We start from the raw sequence: 23,916 nt of genomic DNA on the forward strand, positions 1-23,916 counted from the left end.
ACAACCAGGTTGTTTTCACAAGTGTCTCACTCTGTTCATCGCAACTGATGAGGTATCTGCTACTCTTTAGGCCATTTTCTCCCATCTTTCTCCTTTCTGAAAAAATTTCACTATTTCACCTATGATATTGATACAAGTCAGTGGTTCCATCATAAAAGAAAGGAAAGCTCCAAATCTTAGCTACAGAAAATCTAGTAGGTGGCAAATCATTACTTTATTTGTCTGCGGAGTCTCTTTACAAAAAACCTTCTTTGAGGAAACTGTGCTGGGGTTTCCAAAGAGACCTCGAGATGCAGATGATCCTTTAAACTTCTGAACATCAGAGTGTGGAAAAAGCAGGTCTGATACTCTCCTGCAGCAGTACCCCTGAGGGTAGGACCTACCTGCAAAGAAAATAAGATCTCAAAGAATCCTCACTGGGTGAAATAAATATCCTATAAAGCTTTTCCTAGACATTAAGGACTTGGTTTTGGTAACATTCTTGTGAAAAAAAAAGACCAGTGTGTACTTTAAGTGGTCGAGGGAAAAAAAAGAAACCCAAAACTACAGGTTCAATTTCTCCTCTGCTTCCTTGGCTGACAGGCTAGAAAATCTAACTAAAAATGACCATTGGAGACTTTCCTGTTCAGGGCCTGAAGTGGTGAAACATTTCATTTTGACATCTCTGTCAAAAAATATTTCATAACATGACTTTGACATGAAATTCAAAAAGAATTTCCAGTCCATGACAGAGTTCTAAATTGAATGTTTTCCCTCAATTTAAGATGAAGTGAGCTCTAAACCAAGCAAAAAAAAACCTAATTTTGTGTCTAGCTGTAAGCAGAGGTGTTTTTCACTAGCAAACACCTTTCTTAAATCCTTCTGTACTTTTGAAGATCATAAAGTTGAAATATTTATGCAGTCAGTTAACCTAGCCTGAATTTTCCCCACAAATTTCCAAGTGACTCATTTAGCAAAGAGCCATGTTAAAAAGTCTTACCTTAAAGTGCTAAAAATTCCCAGTGGATCCTGTTTTTACAGATCCCCAGCACATGGAGACACAGGGCACATCAACGGGAGAGCGGGAGAAAGCTCTTGGGAAGTCACTTGGACCTGTGAGCAATCAGGAAAACCAGAAAACTGGGTCAGAGGAAATGTGTTTGGGGGTGTGGAAACAAATCAAGGCAAAAATGGGACAAAACATTCAAAATAATTAGATAACAGAACATAATTGTGCTATTTCAGACCAATCCCACTATCCTGCTTTCAGGCAAGAGCAGGGAACTTGGAAAGAGTGGAAGAACACGGGGGATGTAACACATCCCTCTTGCACCCTCCCAGCCTCCAGAAATTTATTTCTTGTCATTTCCTACCTAATTTTGTTCCCATGTAGACTTTTCCTTCTTTAATATCCTAACAAGAAAGTCCAGGTTTTTTTCAGGAAGTTTGATGTGAGACCTTGCAAAAGCCTCCTGGAAATCTAACTGCACCTTCTTGATGCTCATGTTTCCTTTGAAGAGCTTTTACAAGGTTAAGAAGGCTTTACAAAGCCATATTGATTCTTCAAAAATGTATTACATGCACCAAGATAAATAATTCTGTTCTTAACTCTGGTTTCTACCAAACAGGAAAATGAGGTGTGCCAAAATAAAAATTGGTCCTAGTATTTGTGTGGGAGCAATTGAGGAAAATGCAAGAGAGTGGTTGAGCCAGGAAACAAAAAGTTGGATTTCACTGGAGAAGCATTAAAGTGACGGAGTGTTTGCTGATTACACTATTTTAGTCTCTAAGTAGTAGCAATCTTCCAACAAGCTGCCCTTGGTGGCATTCCTTCTTCTCATCCCATCTGAAATTTTCATGATAGTTTAGGCAAGGGATCATTTAAACACACACTTCATTTGGCTCCACATCAGATTTTGTTCGAAACAAGCTGTTATGAAAGCTAAATGAGGCCATGAGTTTCAAAACTGATCAGGGTTTTTTGGATGCCTCCATTTATGATTAATAACTTGAGATACCATGAAAGGACTGGATAATTTGCAGAGATCAGGATACCTGCTCAGAACAGCTTGTTTTAATCTGGGCAGTCAAGAACAAATCCATTCAACCTCACCAGTCACCTCCAAAAGTTGTTGTCATGACCAACAGAAATATTGCCCGTGACAGGCTGTGGTTTTGTTTGTTTTTTAATGAAAATTTAAAGCTGTTTTAAACAGATAAACACTTCCAGGAAGGATCAGGTACTGAATACAAAAGCACTGACAATGTGATTCTTATCATCTGAGCACAGAGAAATTCAGGTGATGGAAGAAGTAGCAGAAACAGCAGACTGTGCCCTGGGCTGCTGTGTTCCCTCTGCTGGCACCTTGCACGATTAATGCAGGAGACAGGAGACAAGAATTAACATGTAATTAACATGACTTGGGAAATGAAAGAATAAACACAGAAGTCTGAGATTTTCACAGTTTATGGGGAAATCCTGCACCCCGAGTCCTGTGTGCTCAGTCAGTCCCACAGTCATCACCTCTGCTGCATCATCCTGTGAAGTGGGTGCTGTTCAGTGCCAACAAAGGAACCAATTCCATTTCCAAGATCTCATTTTAGAGGCTCTGTTTTAAAGCCTGAATAAACACACCAGGGTCATAATTGCTGCAGTGCCCTCATGGCTCTCCCTTGTACTCTCTGAACCACAGTTGCTCAGTTTTCCAAAACTGGGTTGGGGGGCTGATTCCAATGGGATCTGAACATCCAAAACTCTTTAAGTTGCTTTAAGTTTCTGAGCTCTGAAATACATCAGTGTGAGTTGTGCTTGTTAGAGAGAACATTGTTACAGTTCCAGGGATAACTTATGGAGTCTGCTTCAGTGCTAACGCTTTTCAGAGCTGACTTCTGGAGTCATCAGGAGCTTGGCCACAGCTAAGTGAGAATAAATAATGAAGTAAGTGCTGCTTAATCTATCAAATGTTATTTTTGGAAGCTCAAGATTGTTCCTCCAGTGCACTCAGAGGAAAACTGGGTCAAAATACCACAGAGATGTGTCAGAGGCAAGGAATCTAGGCAATTACTTCAGTTATGGCTAATGAAATATGTTTATCAAGACAAAGGTTGCTGGATGTGTCTGGGCCTCTGCTTAAATCCCACTGGCAAAGATTCCAGGCCTGACACCGGCTTAGCAGAGTGGGCTGGGCTGAGGTGGCTCAAATTCCCCCCAAGTTCTGCATCCAGTGTTTTCCATCTGAGCCCACACACAGCACTGGGCTCTGGAACTTCAGGTGGAGTTAAGGACATGCAAGCTCTCAAAGTCTCAGTATCTTCCCCAGGGGAAGAGGAGTGGCCAACCTGCCAGGTGCTTTGAAAATAAGCTTCTTACAAACTGAGAAGTGTTAATACACTGAAGCAACAATGTGCAAACATGTTTGGCACTGCCCATCCGCTCCATGAGATTCTTATCAGCACACAAGGAGGTGAAGACTGGATTTTGTCAGTTCTTGCACAAATTCTATGAACACTTGTGCAAAGCACAATTACCCATCCAAAAAGCTATTATTCACTACAACGCTAAACTTCTTTTTCTTTAATAATTGAACAGTTAATCAATAGTCCAGCAGAAATATAATGAAAATATTGCATTACCAACACCTAAAAACACTGCTGAACCAGTGCCCAAATCCACATAATTGCTGGCTCCTTTTCAGAAAGGTCAGCTTGGAAAAAGACTTTCTGTGATTTTCTGCCCATAATTTTGTACTTGTATACACGACTACCAGTGTAAAACTGGAAGCCAGCCCTTTGAACATTTGGCCCTTGAAGTTATCAATCCAAACTCAAGCCCACTGAAGTGTTTGTGCTCCTGGTAGTGCCTAAGCCTGAGCTGTCCTTCCAAGCCCTGCCAGCGACAGGGGCTGACCTTCCACTGGCACCTTCTGCCCAAAGCAGCTCGGTGCTGGGAGGCTACAAAGGCAAAACCCTGGGCCCTGAAGGATTTCACCAGACATTGTCCTGCAGGCTGGAGACCCTCCTGGGGCAGCTTTCTCTGAACTCTCTCCACTAAAACGTGGGAAACAAGGCAAGTCAGGAGGAGGCACTTTGTGCCTTTGGCTGCTCCCTGCACCTGAGAGCTGCAGCAGGGATGGCAGGAAGGGCCAGGCTCAGTGTCCTCTCCACTGCTCCCACAGCTCTCACTTAGTGGAATGTTAAAGCTGCTGGAATCTGTGTGGGGAGTCACACTGGCTCCTGATTGAACAGTGTATTTATATTCCCTGTGCCATGCCTTTTCAGAGAAGCCTCCACAGACATTCCATCAGGAGAGAAAGTGTCTGACACTCATCAAAAAGCTCATCACTGAGAAGCCAAATGAGCTTGAATTGAGCTCACACCCAGCCACCCACCCAGCCCATGTGCAAGATGGCAAACAATTACAGCATATGCCTCCTGAGACACTTAGAGCAACAAAGGCCTCCAATCCCCAGAACACCAGGAGAAATAAAGCAACCTGAGTGTTACAGCCATGCCCAGATGAGGAATAATGTTTCTAAATATTTAGTTTAAACACCTCAGCTATTTATTCCAACAGACTTTTTTACAGCATTTAAAGAGTGCACATAAAGTTGACCTGAAAATCAGAGTAACAAGCAATAAAATAAAAGGATGTTCAATAGACACACCATGAAATAAATTAACTGTGATCTGTGAAAGTGCTGTGAAAGTCAGAAAATAAAAAAAGCCATTTGAAAATGTAAAATATCCTTTACGGTTATATATTTTTTAAAATTACTTCTATTTGTCAAGAACAATTGACCCTTTCTTTTTGTCTTCATTTATCTCAGAGGAAAATAAAATGAAACAAACAGCAAAAAAGTCCCAAGTACAGTGAACAGCTGAGCCAGGGACAAATTAAGTAACACAGATTGATGGCTGTTGATCTACAGCAGTGCCATCACATCCCAATGCTACAGCTCGTATTTTAAATATCCATCTCTTCTTTTCCAGAAACAGTGCAGTATTTATGGGAGAAGGCTGATTTGCAAGCCTTGGAGCTGCACTGCAAATCCAGATTCAGTTTTTCCAGTTTGGCTTTCAAGTTGGTGAATTCCTTGGACTTTTGAGGTACCAATCCAACTAAAACAAAACCAAACACTGGAATAAAATGAACACTGAAGCAAAACATGTATTTTTAAAAAATGCTGCAGACAGAGAAAAGCTTTTTATCTTCAATATCTTCACCAGGCAGAAAGGAAATAATGTTTGCTACCTCTGCATCTCCACCTTTATTGACCTCACTGGTCCAACAGCACATTATCCTCAGCTCTTCTCCTGGGGCTTTTCCCAGAGCTTTATCTTCCCTGGCATTCCCTATTACAGCAGCACACAGGTTTCTTCCTCCTGCATTCCATTCCCCTCTCAGCCTCTTGAAACCTTAATCTAAGGGTTTCTAATTTCATAGCTATTAAAGACATTGATATCCCAGACAGAACATAACTTTTTCTGTGCATGTCTGGTAGGTATAAGATAAACGTTCAATCAATTTTTTGATTTCTAATGGCTTAAGAATTAGAGTGGCCACATAAAAACTGCCAATTTTACTTGAAATACAAGAGGTTTCCTCAGAAGCTGAAATAATCCTTTGTGCTTTCCTGTGTTTCTTACAGACACATCTGGAACACTGTCAATACTGGAGGATTGATATTTGGTTCAATCAAAGCCTCAAGTTGGAGGTGCACAGAATTTACCTGGTTTTCAGGGCATGCACAAATCTGTGAGAATCAGGCTGGTTACTCAGGTGCCTGGCTATAAACTGCCAGATTCAGGCATCCAACATGGAAAACAGGCTGAACAGATGTGCCCTTCGCTAGGACACAGAGCTGATGCCACGGAGAGGGTGTGTGAGGAAGATTTTTGCAATCCCTGCTGGATTCCCCTGTGAACCAGGCAAGAGGAGTGCTGGGCATCAAGGGCTGCATCTGGGCTGGGGAAAGTCACTGCAAGAAGCAAAATATCTCTGCAATCCAGACTTAAACTTGGATCTCTCAAGCACCCAGCACTGAGGGAAGCCCTCAGGCTACACCACCACTGAGAGGCAGCTGCACCTCCACGGTGAGGGGTCTCAGTGGGTTGGGATGGGCAAGAACAGCAGCTGCAAATGCTCTCTGATAACAGCCAGGTCCTACAGCTCTGTGTCTGTTTTCTCCTCTGTGCGCTCAAAACTCCCAGCAGATCTAAACAGTCCTCCAAAATCTCCTCACCTTTCTGGGAACCATCACAGACTCTGTTAGAGCAGTGACTGCAGAGATAAACGAGAACATGACCCCAGCCTTATTTAATTTTACATCACTATGCAAAGCTCTCGACTCTGCTGTCTCCATGACCTACTTTATCTATTGTTTATTTATTTTTATTCTTTTTCCAGGAAACTCTTCATTAGGGATAAAAGCACCTGGCTTACAGTAACAGGGCACTGTGCTAAATGTCTGTCAAAAAGTCAAGGGAGGAACACTCATAAACACATCAGAAAGAGCAAACCCACAGAGAACTGCAGGATTGCAAGGGAGTATCTTAGGTGGAAGAAAGGCAAAGAAGATGCATGAGCCAAAGTCTCTACTGGTGTAAGTGGCTGAAGTCCATTGAGTTCACTGTGCCAGTTTGAATCTGGGGAGAATTTGGATGTGCCAGCTCAGTCCAATGCAGATGGCACTGGAGCTACTCAGGTTAGAGCCAGAGTCTGTTTGCTGGCAGGAAAACAGGAGCTGGGAAAACCACTATGGACAAAACCAGACCTGAACAACTGGTGCGTGCAACTGCCTTGGCTTCCTCTTCCCTCTCTTCCCAAATTTGACACTAAAGACTTATTTAACTGTTTTGAGAAAAAAGATTAATGAAAATTATAAAAGAGAGAGTTTATGGGGAAATGTTAGGACTTAATCTCCTTCATTTTCAGATGTACTAATTAAGGTTTTTTCCTACCAGGTAAGACAAGCACAGTTTTCTCTCTGTGTTCTTTTCACACGTACCATCTGCTGAGTCCTCTTACTGAGCCCTCTCCAGAGCTTGTTCTCAGCTCCACTGCTCTCAGATGACCAAGGACAACACTTCATTACCAGCCCTTTATCAATCTCTCTGCAGAGGCCCAAAAACCAGAGCTTAAAATTGTTTATATTGCTTTGAACTTTGTGTAAAGTTTAACAGAGCTCACTGTGTGTTGAGGTTCTCTGAGCAAACACAGAACCTCATTTACCCTGCTAACCAACCAAGCCCAAGTCCTCCTCTCCACAAAGTGGGCACACCAGGTGCTGGCTGGCAGGAAACAAGGGAGCTCCCAATTTTCCTCTCCCATCAGATTCCAGCCTCAGCACAGTCAGGAATAAAGCACAAGCCTTGAGACTTTTGGTTTTGTCAGCACCACACTTGTGGAAAACTTATATTTGTAAGAGTGAGCTGATGTTGATCTCCCTTGCAGAGCACAGCAGTAATGAAAGGTTTCTAAGCTCCCCACAGATTATCCCCCTCCTTCCACCTGCTCCACTTCTTTAGGTACATGCCATGAGTCCTGTTTCCCTCTTCAGCCATTTTTCCTGACCATCGTCTTCTAGGTGTTGTTATCTCACACACTGCTGTCCAAAACCCCTCTGGAGAATTCCACTTAGGATTTTATGGGAACTCCTTCCCAGATCAACAGCCACTTGCCACATCCCCTTCACAGATGTCACTACAGGCAATTGTATCTCTGTTTATTTAAACTTCAACCCAACTCACTTGGTCTCCAAGGGAACCTGCGCAGTTTCCATGCTCTTAGCTATGAATTCCATCACCTGCTGGGACTCCAGGAGTGCCATGAGCTGCAGGGTAAAGTGTCAAGATTGTATAATTTAGTGATCCATCCTTTGCCTCAGAACAAACAAGTTTTCTCTGTGCATGAAAATGTTTGAGTGGAAGCAGGACAGGTGATTGTAAACTCTCTTCTGGCCACTTGTTGGAATCTCAGTAGCCTGCACACCACTCTTGTGTCTTACCACCTCTTCCTCCTCCTTCCTTCTTCCATGGCATTACTTCCTTTCATGCAATTCCTTTCTTCAGATATGGAGAAGCTAAACTCCAGCTCATCTCCTCCTAACCCAACTCTTTGCATGATTCACTGCTGCTATAGCTGGGCCACACAAAGCTGCAGATGTTTAACAGCTGTGCATGAGCCAGAGAAATCACTGTCCAAGAAAAAACTGCCACAAGGGGTAAATAGAAAAACACAACACCAAAATACCTGAATAAATCATTGGTTACTAGTTTATAACCTGGGCTATTCAAAGAATAGCTCCTTACACTGATTTTTGAGGAATGTGCTGTTAATACACCTTGAAATGTCCTTTGGGTTTTCTACCAAGTGGAAAAGACACTGCAGTGTGTGCTCCTCATCTGCTGGGGAATGGAACCCCTCATCCTCTGCCAAAGCAGACTCAGGCACAAACAGATGCAGGGATAGGATGTGTTTTGCTCGTCTGTTTATTTGTTTAAGCTTGGAGCCCACCCACCAGCCCAGACATTCATTTCTCAGCCTGTTTCAATTCTTTGATTTGCTAACTAGGAAATCAAACAGAAGGTGGGAGTAGGAATGAGTAGGTGGGAACCAGAGCAGTCAGAAGTTTTTAGAATGTTATTCTAAGACCTTAAAAATCTGAAAATCGGAAGTTGATTTTTTAAAATTACAGTTAATTTCTCATTTTTCAGACACTTTTTTTTTTTCCAGAATACTGACTCTGACCAAGACTTTTATCTGTCTGTAAGTTACTCCTCTAAAGGATTTAGTCAAAATCCTTCAACATCTCAATGAAAATAGGCACAAAAAGGCCAGCTGGAGTCTGGATAGTGGTTTAGCTCTAAAAGATGCTCAAACTTCACAATCTAAACAAAATATTTACTAGTAATATCTCACCTTATTATCATGAATTGAGAGTAAATTGAAATTTCATGCAACTGAATAGGCTAATCACATACACAGACAGATACTTTAAAATCTAGGTTTTTCATGTTCTTAAGTATAAGCAATTAAGGGTAAGAGTAACATTTCATAATTATGTCATTGATCTCAATTCCTTTTCATTTCCCTATGAAAGCACTAAACTTACATAAGACACATCTGAGGTTGCTCCTGTTGCTCAGATCCACATTTGTTCTAATCAAATATTCACCTCATGGCTTGTTTTGGGATTTTTTTTCTGTTTTTGCCTTCACATGAAATAAAAATTTGAAAAGTCTGAATGTATCATTAACTTTGAAAAAATGCTAAAACCTCATTTAAAAAAAAACAAAAAAAAAAAGTCACAGGGAGCTATGGGAAATTCTGTCTTAGGCTGGCCTACTAATTAAAATCAACTATGCCACATTATTTCCACTGTTCAAAAGTATCCGCCTACAGATCTAAAATCTTTTCCGAATGATTAAAATCAGGAGTAAAAAACCCCAAATCTCTTCCCTCTTTCATGTGGAGCCACACAGAACACACTTTTGCAGCTTTCAGAGTCCATTAAAGCATCACCTTTGAAAACAGAAGCACAAGCAGGCCCAGGAGTGATTTATGCGAGCGGGAGGCTCAGAACTGGCAGCGACTCCTCATGTTCAAAGCACCCCCAGCAGGCTCAGCAAGGTCCACTTTGGATCACTTGTAATGAGGATTCTTCAGACCAGAAAATCAATAATACAATTAGTAAATGGTATGTTATTTCTCAGAATGTTGCTGCAACTTATCCGCCTTTGATCAAGCCGAGTTGACTGCTAATGACGTTTAATATTAATTAATGAAAATGCATGTGATATAAAGTTCTTTGCAGAATTATCTAATTATGTACTACAAAAAAATGAAGTCTGCAATTTATGTTTAGATCAATGAATATTGTTTAGGCCACTCTGAGAAGACATTTGGGTTATGAGTTGTCTTTAGCTCTGCTTTCTCCTGCCTGTCAGAGGCACTTAGAGCAGATGAGCCACGTCATTAATGAGCTTTGTCTCATTTACAATGCCAAGGGCTGCAGGTAAATCCTTCCTCAGCTCTGGGACAGCACCTACAGAATATTTGATGAAATTCACTTCTCTTTTGACAATGGATGATTGACAGCAAACCATCACGACTGAAGGTACTGACAAAATAAATAACTGTGGAGATTAAGCAGGATTTCAAAGGAACAACTGCAATCCTTAAGGAACAACGATTACAGAAAGGCAAAGTATTTCATTAACTCATAGAAATGCAGCACTTTGCTACCTCTCACTTTGACTGCCTGAGACCCCAGCTACTGAGAAACATTTACATTTAGAAATATTCCAATTTGATGTAACTTGTCTAAGTAACTTCTCATGATTGTCAGGCACAGGAGAAAGGCAAAGGGGAATTTTTCATTATTATGAAACACTGCAGGATTCACCAGGAACATCATACCTGGTTTAATAAATCTGGTTCTGAACTAAAAAGGAAGGGTGGAATAAATGCATTGTGTTAACACCATAGGGCAGATTCTATTAGGTCTCATTTCCCAAGACATTTTGGCTTTGGAGATAAATATATATAAATTGGGAAATATATATCCTAATACTCTTGCTTTATATCAGCCATGTATAGTAACTGACCCCTGGGTTTGGGAGATTATTCTAATCCCATAATCTGGGTACACACCTGATTTGCCAAGGTACTCACCTTTTCCAGCACAGGTGAGTAGAAAAGGAACAGCTGTCATATTATCTCACTCTTCTCTCTAATAACCATACAGAGAAGTATCATAATACTCAGAAATTGTCAATGTTCTTACAGCAGCTCCATCAATTCCACAATGGACATTCTGGCACACTCTTGCCAGTGTGAGTGGGGAACACTGAATTTAGAAGTAAACTAAAGTTTTCAATTATCTGAATTCCTGGGAAAAAAATTTATAATCTTGCTTCATCTCTCCCAGTTTAGTTTATTTTGAAAGCCAACGTGTGAAATTGCTGAGAGCTGAACATTGGCTAAATAGGTGCCACTTGTTCTTGCCCCAGATGTGAAGGAGCTGGTTGCTCTCAATGCAAAGTGATTAATGATTGCTTGCAATCAGCCCTGGAAATCATTGGCATTGAGTGACAGAATGATTCTGTGACATCACACAGCCTCACATCTGATGCTTGTTCTCAGCCACGTTGCTCCTCGTGCTGCCATTTTTGGCACCGTGAGCGAGCTCAAAAAAATTATGGCCTTTATGAAGTTCATGAATAAACAAGTTTTCACATGAGAGAGGTTTCTATTTCTTTCTGCCAAATTTATTCTTCTGTTCACTCATGACCTCTCCCATCCCCACTCTGCCTTGTAGGAACACTGCTTTGTACAAAGGTTAGGACATTTTCCCCTCTCTGCACAAAATACCTCATTGAATCAGTCCTGGAACACCTGACTGCAACCAGATCTCTGTTCTCCTTTGTCACATCCAAAGGATGAGCCTCTACCTCACAGCAAAGACTGACATTATTTTAGTTAATTGCAGTTGATCTTTGTAGTTGCTGTATTAAATTTCTTGCTGTTTTTACAGTGCATAAGGTCATCTAATTCTTTCTCTATTAAAACCCACTGGTACTGAGAAGCTCATTAGTCCTCCAGATTAATCATGGAGTGCCATTTGAGCAAGCAAGGAACAGGCAAGAACTCTGACATCTCAAAGCTTTTCCAGCTGAAACCCCCAAAACATAATAAATAAGGGAAAAAAATACAAAGGATTCTAGAGTCGAGCATTCACCAAATTCTTCTTAATCCCATCAAGTTGTCTTTTATCATCAAGACTTTACATCTAGAAAATAGAAATGCAATCTCTGGGCTCTGCATTCATATTAATTAGAGGTTAAAGAGAATTTTATGAAGAGATAGCTGGATGCTCATAATTCAGTATATAAAAGTGAAACTCAGCTTGATAAACCTACTCCCTGTATTTCATTATTTGCAGTTTGCTTCAGTGTAAGGTGTACAAGCATAAACAACAGGGAAGAACTGCTTGGTAAATAACCTGTGGGAATTTTTAGAGAGGTTTTTTGGCCCAGTCTGCAGTGGGCCCTTGTGCTCAGTGCCCAGCACAACCAGTATGACCAGTATGACCAGTATGACCAGTATGACCAGTATGACCAGTATGACCAGCACAGGGCAGGCTGCTGAGTGCTGGGAACCACGGCAGCAGTGACGCCTTGGAAGGAAATGATGTTTAAGTCTTAGGAAAAGATGGAACAACATCATAACTGTCAGAGCAATTTTCCACCTTGGCAGCTGAACACCTGAACTACTGCTTGTTTTTGCAGTGGGATTATTCCCAGTTTCTCTCTGCTCAGCTCTGAATCAGCTCGGAGATGTGTCATAAACAACGTTTGCCTCAAAGAGCCACGTGGGCCAGCACCGAGGAGAGACTTAATGAGGAGACAGTAGTTCCATAAAAAAAAAAATAAAAATAAAGAGCTTGGTTCATTTTCTGTAAACATCTGGGTTGTAAATAACTGTAGGCAGGATAGCATTAGACTGCCTCTGACTTAACGTCATAAAGATTGAGTTCTTAATTTTAATTTAAAGCCACCATAATTTTCAGTTTGCATGGGAACATAATCTTACAGTCTGTTAGCAGGTACCTCAGAAATGTAGCACAAATTGCAACATTCTTCCACTTTTCACAGGAAAAGCTGAGTAAAAATCTGTATTTGCCAGGAATTGTTAAAGGATTTTCCTAGTTCAGTAGCAGTGCACAAAGAAAGTTTGATTTCAAAATAAAAACCTAGACATCTTATTTAATATATCAATTTTCCAGATTCAAACAGCTTAATTATTTTCATGGTCTAAAAGAAATCTTAAAAAAAATGTGAGGCATAAAAGAATAATTTGCTTCCAATGGTTAATCCTTCAAAAAGTCACAGGGAAAGAGACTCAGGATGCAGAAATCATTAATGGTGGAGCAATTGCTGAGTTCTATTCCTAGAAACAAAGAAATAAGGCTACAGCTGGCTCCCAGAGGCAGGTGAGTTCTGGCTGACCTGCCAGGAGGGCTCTGAAAAGGCTCATTCAGAATCTAATCAAACTGCTGGTGTGGGGAAGATAAGGCTTGAGTATAATTTTCCAGAAAATACTCTTTAAATGGTTCCAGTCACATTTTTCTACTTGATGTCTTTCTTCAAGCTATTTTGATTCCTGTTTTCATTTTCCTGGAACTGCCCTCAAAGAACCAAGTGAGTCAGTCCCTGACACCACCAATCCCAGTGCCCAGGCAGGGATGGATGTGCAGGAAGAGGATCTGTGAGGAGCTGACCCCTGGGCAGGTGTCAGCCCAGGGGTGTGGTGAACATCCACATCCCACACCTTGCTCAAGCCCAGGAGGGTAAAACCCAGCCTTAGCAAAAATACAGGGGAACACAGGCAAAGAACACCAACTGCCAATCCAACCTCTAGGGAAAAAAAATATCCTTCCAGGAGCCTGAAGTGCCCCATGGCCGTGCTGGTGGGAAGCCAGGCTGTCCTCACTCCTGATGAGGAAAATGCTCTCTCTCCTGATGGATGCTGACATGGAACCTTAAGGATGCTCAGTGCCTCTTCATTTTGTTGGAAAATATTAAGCAGAAGAAACACAGCTCTAATACAATTTTTCTTTACCTCACTCCTAAGGAATCCTGCAGAGCCCTGAAAAAGCAAGTCCACCTGTGTGATCTCTTTCCTTCTCTGCTGTGGGTGATAAGCCAGAAAGTTGTTGGGCACCAGGCCAGGGGGAGGGAGCAGGGACAAAGAAATGAATGAGAGTAGAGGTAATTATAGCATTTATTTCGATTAGGTGCATATCACCAATGAACTCTTTTGCCACTTGTTTTCTCCTCAGGGAAATCTCACTTTCCCAGCTTTAATTTAATCATGGGAAAAATATGTCAAGTATTGATTATAACTAGAAACTAAAGTCTACTACAAGCATGTTCACATTAACACTTTCACTCAGACATGACCTGGAAGAAATCCTCTGTTTGTCTTTCTTCATTCCTGATTCCTGAACAGACTGTCTTACAGAGGACAGCATGTTCAAACTTACAAACATCCGTTTGGGTGATGAAAAGTCCAGGAGGGAATTTGTTAAACCACTAAATTTACGTTGCTTGTAATTCTAAGTGTAACCAAAAGACACATCTTCCAGCTCTGAGAGCAGAACACAATAAAGCCTCTAAGGGAGTGCTGCATATCAACACAGATTTCAATTTATTGCAGTTTGAAATAATATTCCAGACAAGTCCACAAGTCAGAGAATTTTTCAGAAACGCTGTGAAAATCCTAAAACGGTGCTGTTTGTTCATGACCCTTGAGCAATGAAAGAAACAAGTGACACACAGTCACAATGCATGAGACTGGAAAGCAGGAACAGGAAATTAATGGAAGATTCTAAAAGTGACCCTCTGCCACTCCTCCACACCTGCCCACCCAGGCCACACTCTTTTGCTCTTTTGTCCATTCCAGACTCACATGGATGGCACATTTTGAAACTCACCAGTATTATAGAATGGCAAGTCCTTGAGGAAGTTCCCAAGACGTCAAAGATTTGAAATGAATTCAGACCTTTTAGAGGAGAAGTAACAGTGAATGCTTTACCACCCACCTGTCTATAATAGTTTATGTCATACTGTAGCTCCTAAACTCATTTAGAGAGGCAGGGATTAAGGCCCCTGGCCTAAATCAAGAGCAGGCATCTGAAACTGAGTCAGTTCCCATTCCAATGCTGGCAACTGGAGATGGGCAGCCCTTCTGCTCCCTCCTCCAAGGCAGTGCACAAGCTCTGACAGAGTTTGATATTCTGGGATTAAGGAAGTCACTCTGACTGCTGTGAGCCCAGCTCAGAGCAGGTGTCAGGGTGACACTGGGCTCTGTGTGCTCCCAGAGAAACCTGCACAGCACAGCCCCTTCTGGAACTGCTCTTGCATTCTGCAGGTCATGCAATACAGCCTGTTATTGCTTTATCTGTACCTCTGTAAGGAAAAATCTTTCAGACCAAACTCAAAGGAAAAACAACCAGCTTTGCAGAACCTCGCTGAAGACATTCAATGGCTGAACAGTTCTACTTTGGTTAAATTAACTTTATACAGCCTGGTTTTACTCACAAATCCTACTTGATTTGGAAAAAGCCAGGATTAACAGTATTATGCCTAAACCTGTAGCTACAGAATGAGATCTCTGTGTTCAGTAGGAGATGCCTGCCAAGCCTCAGCAACTACAGAAAGGGAGAAAGCTGATTTCAGATAATATTTGGGTCCCAAATACACCCAGGAAAGCTCAGGAAAATTTCTCCAGAGACACAAAATAACAACCAGTCAAATATTCTGATTTTACAGGCATAGACTTGCTGGAAACCTCATGGAATAACCAACATTTTCCCCCTAACCACTCCAGTCACCTGTAAGAAGAACTAGAGAAAGTTCCTGAATATTCTGCCCATGGTTTTGGTTTGAGTTACTAAGTAATGACATTGTTAGAGAGATTAATGTTAGAGCTTAACTGCTCCTTTAGCACCTGTCCAGTCCATGCCTGACAGAGGAAGATAAATATATTTATAACACACAGCAAAGTGAATAACAAAGGGTTTATAAAGTTGTCTCTGACAAAACTGACAAGTTGTAGCTGGCAGCTTTAATCAGCTCCCAGCTGAGCCTGGGAAATTGGAGAGAACTGTGCACTGACCTTTCTGATTAATCTCTGAAGGAAGGTTAAAGTTTTGTTTACTTTTTTAATGGGCAGAGCTATCAAGTTCTGAGACCTTTGGATAAAAGGAGGATTCCTGTGCAAGAGCACTGTACACTGTGTTTAACAAAGTCATTACTGGGTTAAAACTTATTTTTTCCAGTGAAGGATATGGCCTAGTGTTCCAGGGATGAAAGTTCCTATAATGCCACAAATAACTGCCAGATGCTGGAAATGTACTAGATATGTTTTTCATGCCTTGAATGTGAAAAATGCAGTAGAATATAATTTAAATTTCATTTTTACAGATCAGTGGTTCTTAAACCACCAATTTGATTTATTTTTCAACAAGTATTCAGCTCCAGCTTCTTTAGTATGGAAACAGTGGGATCTTTCATGTGCATTTACTTAACTAGTACCAAGAAGACAAATTCTCGGTAATGACCAACTATTTGATCAGCTTTTTCAAAGTAAGCTATAATTTATTATATTGCAGTATGTATAAAATCCTAAACCATCACTCTCTTAAAAGTTAATTCCTTGGAGCCATATCTGAGGATTGAGAGATCCAGCAGCACCTCCCAAATGTTTCACCTTACAGTGCACACCCCACTGCAGCTGCTGCCCAACTGACACCACAGGGGACTTGGTTTTTCCAAAAGCCAAAATTGTTTTCTGATTAACAGCATCCTATCACAAAAGTGTCTGCTCTTGTTGCTGACTCAAGTGTCTGCTCCATAGGAACAGCTGATACAGAGACCTCACAAGAGTTTAGGAAGGTTGGTAAATCAGGACCAAGGAGGGTTTTGCAGCCAACGAGCTGCAAACCTTTTACTTTTTCACAATCTAATTCACTGATTGCTTTCTGTCCACTGCCTTCTAAAAAATGAGCCCCCAGCTCTAAATCAGCAGCACACATGGACTCACAGCCCTCCAAAGCTGTTTGTGAACCAGTCACTGTGTCAGTCACTGTACAATTTCTCAAGCAGCACTGAAGGAACTTGGGTATTGATTTTTCCAGAGCTGTACAGGATACACCTGAATGTCCATCAACAACACTTACAGCAGTAAAATACCTCCATGTTCAAGTTTGCTTTTTATTTTCCTTGTGGGTCTGCTTCAATGGTTTCTACCTGGTAGCAGTGGCAGACACTGAAATTTGGTTTTAGATCTGGGCCATCCAACTTTGTGTGTACAGTGTTACATGAATGTTATACACACCTGTAATGTATAAACATAAACATGAGCATGAAAAAACCACTTCCTTCTGTTTGACATCAGTGGAATTGTTCAACTGGACTAGTTATTTAAAGGGAAGATGACAAAGAACCATGGGACACAATTGTTGTAATGGAAATGGCCTGACCGTAATTAAACCTTTTCTATTCTCACCTGTTTTGTTCAGAAACTTCCCTTGTGAGATAAGGCTGTGCTGTACTCTCAGAGTGAAGGGGTATGAGGATCAGGGCCAGGCTGGATGGACTTGGAGCAGCCTGGTCTAGAGGAAACTGGGATTGGAACAGGATGGTGCTGAAGGTCCCTTGCAACCCAAACCATTCCATGGACTCTGTGACCATCAGGAGGTAAAAAAACACATAAATGAAGCCCAGTTCCTGCTGCTCTCAGAGAAAGGCTCTGTTTCCTCAGCAGCAGCAAACAGCCAGTGAATTATATCCTCTCTGCAAGCATGAGACAACCCACACACTGCTGAAAAGTTTTTATAAATTGTGATGGATGACTCTGGAGCTTCTTCTGCCTGCTCCTGCACACGAGCACAAGGATCAGCTGATGAAATTAAAAGGGAACATAGAAGTTGCATTAACAAAAAATAGATGTTTGTACTACTACAAAATTAATATGTTGGCATTGCAGATCTATATTCTCATTTAGCTGAATTACAATCATTAAAATATACAAACAATATTATTAATATCATCGTGGGATATCAATCAAAACCGTTCTCGCCACCTAGAGCATAATAAAAATCAACAAGTGGATTTTACACCAATAAATCTCCTAGAGTGTGGGTCAGAAATAATTTTTATATATATATAATCAATATATAAATAATTAGGATTCTGGTTTATGGTTGAAGGAATTCACATCCTGATAGAGAAATGCAGGAGAATTGGAGCACTTCTTCAGCTGATAAAATCACCATATTGTCACTATCACTGCTGGTTCAGAGCACCTGCAAAGTTGAAAATACTATAGAAATAAAAAGAGATTTTAAAAATGCTACATTTAATCAAAGCAGCAGTCCAAGTAGTTCAGATTCCTTACTATTCACATGCTGGAGGCATGCAAGTGAATCTGGACTAGAAAACAGTGGATAATTTTTCTCATTTGCATGAATGCCTGATTTTTCATACGAATTCTGCCAAATGAGGTATTCACAGCATCCCACTGAATCTCACCTCTGAGGTATTCACAACATCCCAGAGGGGTCTGCGTGGGAAGGGACCTTAAAGCCCATCCAGTGCCACCCCTGCCATGGGCAGGGACACTTTCCACTGGCCCAGGCTGCTCCCAGCCCCATCCAGCCTGGCCTTGGATGTTCCCCTTCCCTGACCCAGGTACAGGACCTTGCACCTTGGTCAAGTGCTGCTTCACATCTTCCCTTTTCATCTTTGTGTAACTTAAATTTCATTGGAGTTACGAGAGAAACTAATTTGAATGTCTGAACCACGCACTTCAGACTGCTCATCATTTATTATATAAATTTACTACCCATTTCTATTCTAATGTGAGCCATTTCTAGCTCTTCAACAGGCTAAAAAGTGTTTTGCTACATTTCAAAGCATTCCTGTCACATCTGTAGGACTCATTCAGCTGCTAGAGTAGCAACATTTTGAAACTTTATTTGCAAAATAGATTTATTTCTTATCTAAATTGTGTTGTTCAAAATGCATTCAAATGCAAAGAATTTTGTGATTCTAATTGGACATTTAGAAGTGTTAGATCTGCTCCTAAATCAGAGCATCACATGCTATCTTTCTCACTTGCCTGAGGAAGTGAGCAGATTCCTTGGATTGTTTCAAAGCTTCAGTGGAATGATTCAGTTAAGCTCAGGATCTGAATCCAAGTGATTTACACTGCAAGGAAAGCACTTGGAAAAGCTCCACTCCTGTAGCCACAGAACAATCTCATGGTTTAATTCATTACTTTCACCAACTTCAGAGTGGAATTAGCTCCCTGACTGGAGGAGAGCTCCTTCCTGGTCAGTGAAACCAGAGGCAGGCTCCTGAATCTGAGCAGGATGGATAGGTCACCTCGGATTCTGCATGGAGAGCATATTAAATACATCTACATATATCACTCTGGTGGCAGACTCAGGGAACAAAAGCAGTAAAATATTTCCTCAGGGTAAAATACAGCTCCCAGGAGTGAGAGAGCCTGAAGCAAAAGGTTATTCTACCCAAGACAGATGCTGGATGTTTTATTATTTTGGGGGGGTTGCAGTGGTGTTGTTCTAATATGTGGTGTTCCAATTTCTGAGACTTCATCCTAGCTGCCCTTTGAAGACCTTGGAAGCAAAAATTCCTTAATGACACTGATGGGCAGAGAGGGAAATGGAACCGAGAAGTCAAGACAGCAGTGCAGAACCTTTCCATGTTTAATGAAACACAGGGAAGGATGATGGATGTAGATAATTACCTGCAATTTGTATCTGAGACAATCTTGGAGTAAAAACACCACGTAAGGTTTTAGAAGTCCAAGGTGAGATTGCAGGTGGTGTAATTAATGGGGGCAAAGCAGTCAGTACCTCTGGGGAGAGGAAAGGGCAAGTGCTGGTCAGTATTTCAGGGTTACCTGTGTCCACATAAATGGGGATGACTTTTAACACAGGCTCCAGCCTTCCTCAGGACAGCTAACAAACACCTCCCTCCTTCTGCTGGAAGGTCTCAAAGAGCAAGGAGGGGAAAAGATCACACAGGACTAAATCAAGAAGAAATTAAAATAAAAATAAACACAGTGGAAAATTTTCAACAGGAAAATCTACAAAATGTATGGAAAGTTAACATAATACAAGCAGCACAGTCAAAAGACAGAACAGTAGAAGCTCAGCAGAGAAAAGGCCTACACTGTGCATAAAAGGCCCAGCTGGATAATCCCAGAATCACAGAATGGTCTGAGTTGGAGGGACTCAGAAGGATCATTGAGTCCAGCTTTTAAGTGAATGGCCCATATGAGGACCAAACTCACAACCTTCTTTCCCACTGTCTAAAAGTCGTGTTTGGAAGGACACTGAGCTCCCAGCTGAGCCCATTCCTCACAGCACCAGGCAGAGCACAGGTGTGTGTTCCATTTCCAATCCACTGACCCACTGCTGAATCTCTTGTTATGTCTAAACATCCAGAATTTGGGCATTTGTATCTCTGTTCCCATGCCTTGCTGCAGGCACTGCTCACAGGAAATACGCTGAATTTTTTGGGATATTTTGGCAGGAAGGGCTGAGGGGCAGAGCTGAGTGGCCAGGCCAGCCTGGCTGGGGACTGCTCAGTCCCACAGCCCTGTGATTCCAGACTTAGGGGGCTGAGAGGGAAACATTCATTCAGTGCTCATCTCCACGGACTCTCCATGTGCTACAGCTCTAACAGATCCCAAGGCAGAGTGTGGGGCATTGACTCATCAAAGTGGGGAAGAATCCAAACACTGTAACAGCATTTTTCTCTCTGGGGAACTTTACAAAGAAACATCAGTTAGGGTAGAGGAGAAAATAACAGTCCAAATATTTCAACCTTGGAAATGTCCTATTAATGTATTTCCAACTTCTCTTTGTATGGAATGACTTGCATACAAATCCAACAGGACTAGACACAGCAGCTTCTGAACATGCATACAGAGGTTTGGGGTTTTTTCCTTCTTTTTGAACTAATGAAAGGACTAAATATTGAGGGTTTTCTTTTTCCTTTTTTAAACTGAGATTTACTCCCTGCTGTCTGGACAGCTTCTGATAAAGCCACTGGGATCCTCAAATGCAGAAACCACAATTTAGGAAGCAGAGGGAAAACAAGGACTTGAATGCTGAGACAGGAAATCATTCACAGAAGGTGAAGGATGGAAGAATTTGATAAAACACTTCAAAGGAGATGACTTGGGGTGCAACCCAGCTGAGGAGGCTTATCCAGGGTGAACTGTGTTCACATCTTCTCCTGTCCTACACACTGATATTCCTCATTCCTGGGCATGTGTGCACATGACAAACGATAGCCCTGTCTCAGGGGAAGGTGCTGAAGGGAGAGAAGACTCTGAATTGAGAGGTCAGATTCTGTTCTGAGCCAGCTCACAATCAATAAACTTATTTCTGCTTCATTATTATTTATATGGTGCAGTGAGGAAGGGATGGAGAACTCCCATGCTATTCCATAGGCACAAGCACAGAAAATTCTTCTAAGGCCAATTTATACCGAGTTTCTTTACTTCAAATGCCTCACTCTGTGTTTACACCTCTGCAACAGAGATAAAGGTCTGTCGGCATCAGGGATTTTAACAAGATCCTTCTTTTCTCCTTGGTCCAGACACAAACTTTAGCCAGGGGGAAGGAAAATAATTTTTAAAAGCAGGCCAAGGTTGCCCAGCTGAGATGATGCTTCAGCCTGTTCCATCCCCTGTCAATAGCCACGAGGAACCGGGGGCAGCTCCCAGAACCCAGAGCCCTGGTGTCCTACACGTGCTATTGTCACTGTGGAGCACAGAAAGCAAGGACATCTTCAGCTCTCAGTGAAAGCATTTTTTTGGTTGAAAAATCATTCCTCACTGTTTGGAATGAAACCCATTATTACCAATTAACCTGCTGTGAACCCATATCACTGGCTGAATTGAGCATAATTATTCATCCATAGTAATAGCTAAAGTAAATTCTGGCAATCTCGGCTAACATTGACTTCTCCTTTGGGAAAATTTTCAATGATGCTGTGTCCTTGGTTATGTTTCTAAAACCTTTTTTTGTGTTAAACTGCAACTGAAAGTATATCATTATGACTCATTTCTTCTTGTTTCGTAATGTTGTTTTCTTTTTTGTTGCACAAACATCCATAAGTAACTCTATTATCAACTGAAAAATTACCTCCACATGCTCAGAAACCTGATTTTACTTAAACAAAGTTTTAGCATCAGTAGTCCATGTAGGTTCTCTAAAAATAAATTTTTTAATTAGTTGTTACTTTTCATAGCTTTTTAACCACACAGTCTGATGAACCACAGCCCTGTGAGCAAATGCAGGCATAAATTTTGGTTTGAATTTATTTCAGGTTGTCAAATGTAATTTACTAAGGGAACACCTGCCAAAAAAGAATCCAGAAGCAAACCTAAGTTGTCATCTTAAATTAAGTGTGGTTCCTTTTTGTTAATCTTTCTACATAAAAGGTTGTAAAATAGTGCATTAAAGATGCAGTCCTCTTTCCTAATAAAAAGGCAGAGGTGGAAAAACAGAATAAAGAGAGAATGTTTCTCTAGCTGAGGGAATGTGCTCAAAACCATTGAGTAAATGCTCCCTTGCTCTCTGAGAACTACAGGCTGCAGTTTATTCATAGCCCATGTGCAAGGTGTGGAATGAACAACCTGACCACTGAAGGGGAAGAGCAGCAAAACATCTGCCTAAGCTTAGCATCACCGTTTTGCACAGCAGAATTACTCAGAAGGGCAAGAAATCCTACTGTGATAGCCCTGGACATGCTGGAGAGATCACGTTCCCTCCACTGGAACTCTGCAACTCATCTCATTAAGGACAGGATAGTTCTGGTTCTCACTGAAGAAATGTTTGACTTTCAGAGTCAAGAAACTCTGAATTATTAAACCATGTCCAAACCTTTGAGTCTTCACACCCATCCCCTCCTCTCAGCACAGGAAGGTTGTTCTTGCCTTCAGGGTCTGCATCAAGCAGTTATTGCTCTTTTCCTCCCTGTGGGTTCCCATCTCCTCCTCACCATCCATGTCCCAGTTGTTCACCTTGACCACGGGCAGCTCTTTGTATTTCCTCCATACCCTTCCCCTGTGTAAAACTGTCACAGCTGATGCCCAAATCCTCCCTCCCAGACCTGCAGGAAGTTTTCTACCACAGCTCCTTTAAATTAATCTGTAGCAGCAAGGAAAAAATCCAAGTTTAGGTTCCATGTTGGGAAAAATTTCTTTAACAAAAGGGTTGTCAAGCCCTGGCAGTGTTGGAGGCCCCATCCCTGGAGGGGTTTAAAAGCCCTGTGGATGTGATACCTGACATGGGTCAGTGTCCCTTGGCAGTGTTGGGGGAACAGTTGGACTTGATGGTCTTAGAGGGCTTTTCCAACCTAAATGATTCTGTGAATATGAACTGAAAAAAAATTCAAATTTGACAGCCCTGCTGGCTGAGACATTCCCATGTCCCAGATGATACAAACTTAAATGGAAATAATTTTAATCTAAACTAGGCAACCAAGTCTTATGTAATGCCATATTCCTACAGTAACACCACTTTGGTACAGATGAGGATTCATGACTTTTGTTAGCCCAGGTAAACTTGTGTGCAATAGAGCTGGAAGGTTCCTTACCAGTTACTATGACAGGACTCTTCTCTGTGCTCAATTCCCAGATTTGAAACTGGTCTGGGAATTCTCAGGGGCTGAAGACACTTCTAATGAGCCAGGGAAAGGTAGGTGAGAAAAACAAGGCTTCTGGCATTTGACTTTTATTTGCTATAGAGAGAGCCATCCCTAAATTTGAACGTGTCCAGGAGTCACAAACTCAGCTCAACAAAGCAGATTTGTTAAAACTTCTATCTAAAAAGCCCAACTTTTTAGCTGAAACTCCTGAAATGTTTTTCAGCCCACAGGTCACTCTTTTGGCCTTTGATATGCCAGTCAGACACTCCTTTGCTGATCAAGCATCTCCTTTGCCTGAGTAGGAGCTGAGGCCTCTATTTTTGGAGACAGATCCTTTCTGTATCCCCTCTGTGGGCAGAATTTTCACCAACAATATTATCACCACCAGGAAAAATGAGTGTCCTACACAACTCCTCTGCCTGCAGTGGTCTAAAAGCTGGGGTTTAGCAAGTGAGAGGCACGAGCACTCTGGCTTTAGTCAGATTTATATGCACCTCTGCTGTACCCTTGGCTCTTTGCATAGATTAAAAGACAATATTCTACACAACCCATTAAGATCTTATCATATTAATTGAACTGCCATTATAGCATTACCACAAGCCATCTAAGTAATCACTATATGATAACTCCTTATAAACCAGTTCAGTGACCTCCCAGATGCCTGAAGAAACCGCGGGG

At 41.5% G+C, this 23,916-nt stretch overlaps 1 protein-coding gene across 20 annotated transcripts in view; it reads right to left on the reverse strand.

Annotated features, from left to right (window-relative positions):
- MEGF11 (multiple EGF like domains 11) overlaps positions 1-23,916 on the reverse strand; it is a 271,786-nt gene that overhangs the window by 197,062 nt on the left and 50,808 nt on the right. For 16 of the 20 annotated variants that reach the window (XM_053988365.1, XM_053988361.1, XM_053988362.1 and 13 more), the window contains 2 exons: positions 980-1,092; positions 214-383 (listed from right to left, as the gene is read on the reverse strand). The gene's annotated coding sequence lies outside the window, so the exon portion shown is untranslated. Of the gene's footprint in view, positions 1-213; positions 384-979; positions 1,093-9,092; positions 9,121-9,502; positions 9,584-11,984; positions 12,025-23,916 lie in introns of those variants that run through there. The other 4 variants (XM_053988367.1, XM_053988366.1, XM_053988368.1 and 1 more) reach the window with 4 other exon arrangements.

The sequence above is a fragment of the Vidua macroura genome, chromosome 12 (genome assembly GCF_024509145.1).
Source record: "Vidua macroura isolate BioBank_ID:100142 chromosome 12, ASM2450914v1, whole genome shotgun sequence".
In the NCBI taxonomy this organism is placed as follows: Eukaryota; Metazoa; Chordata; class Aves; order Passeriformes; family Viduidae; genus Vidua; species Vidua macroura.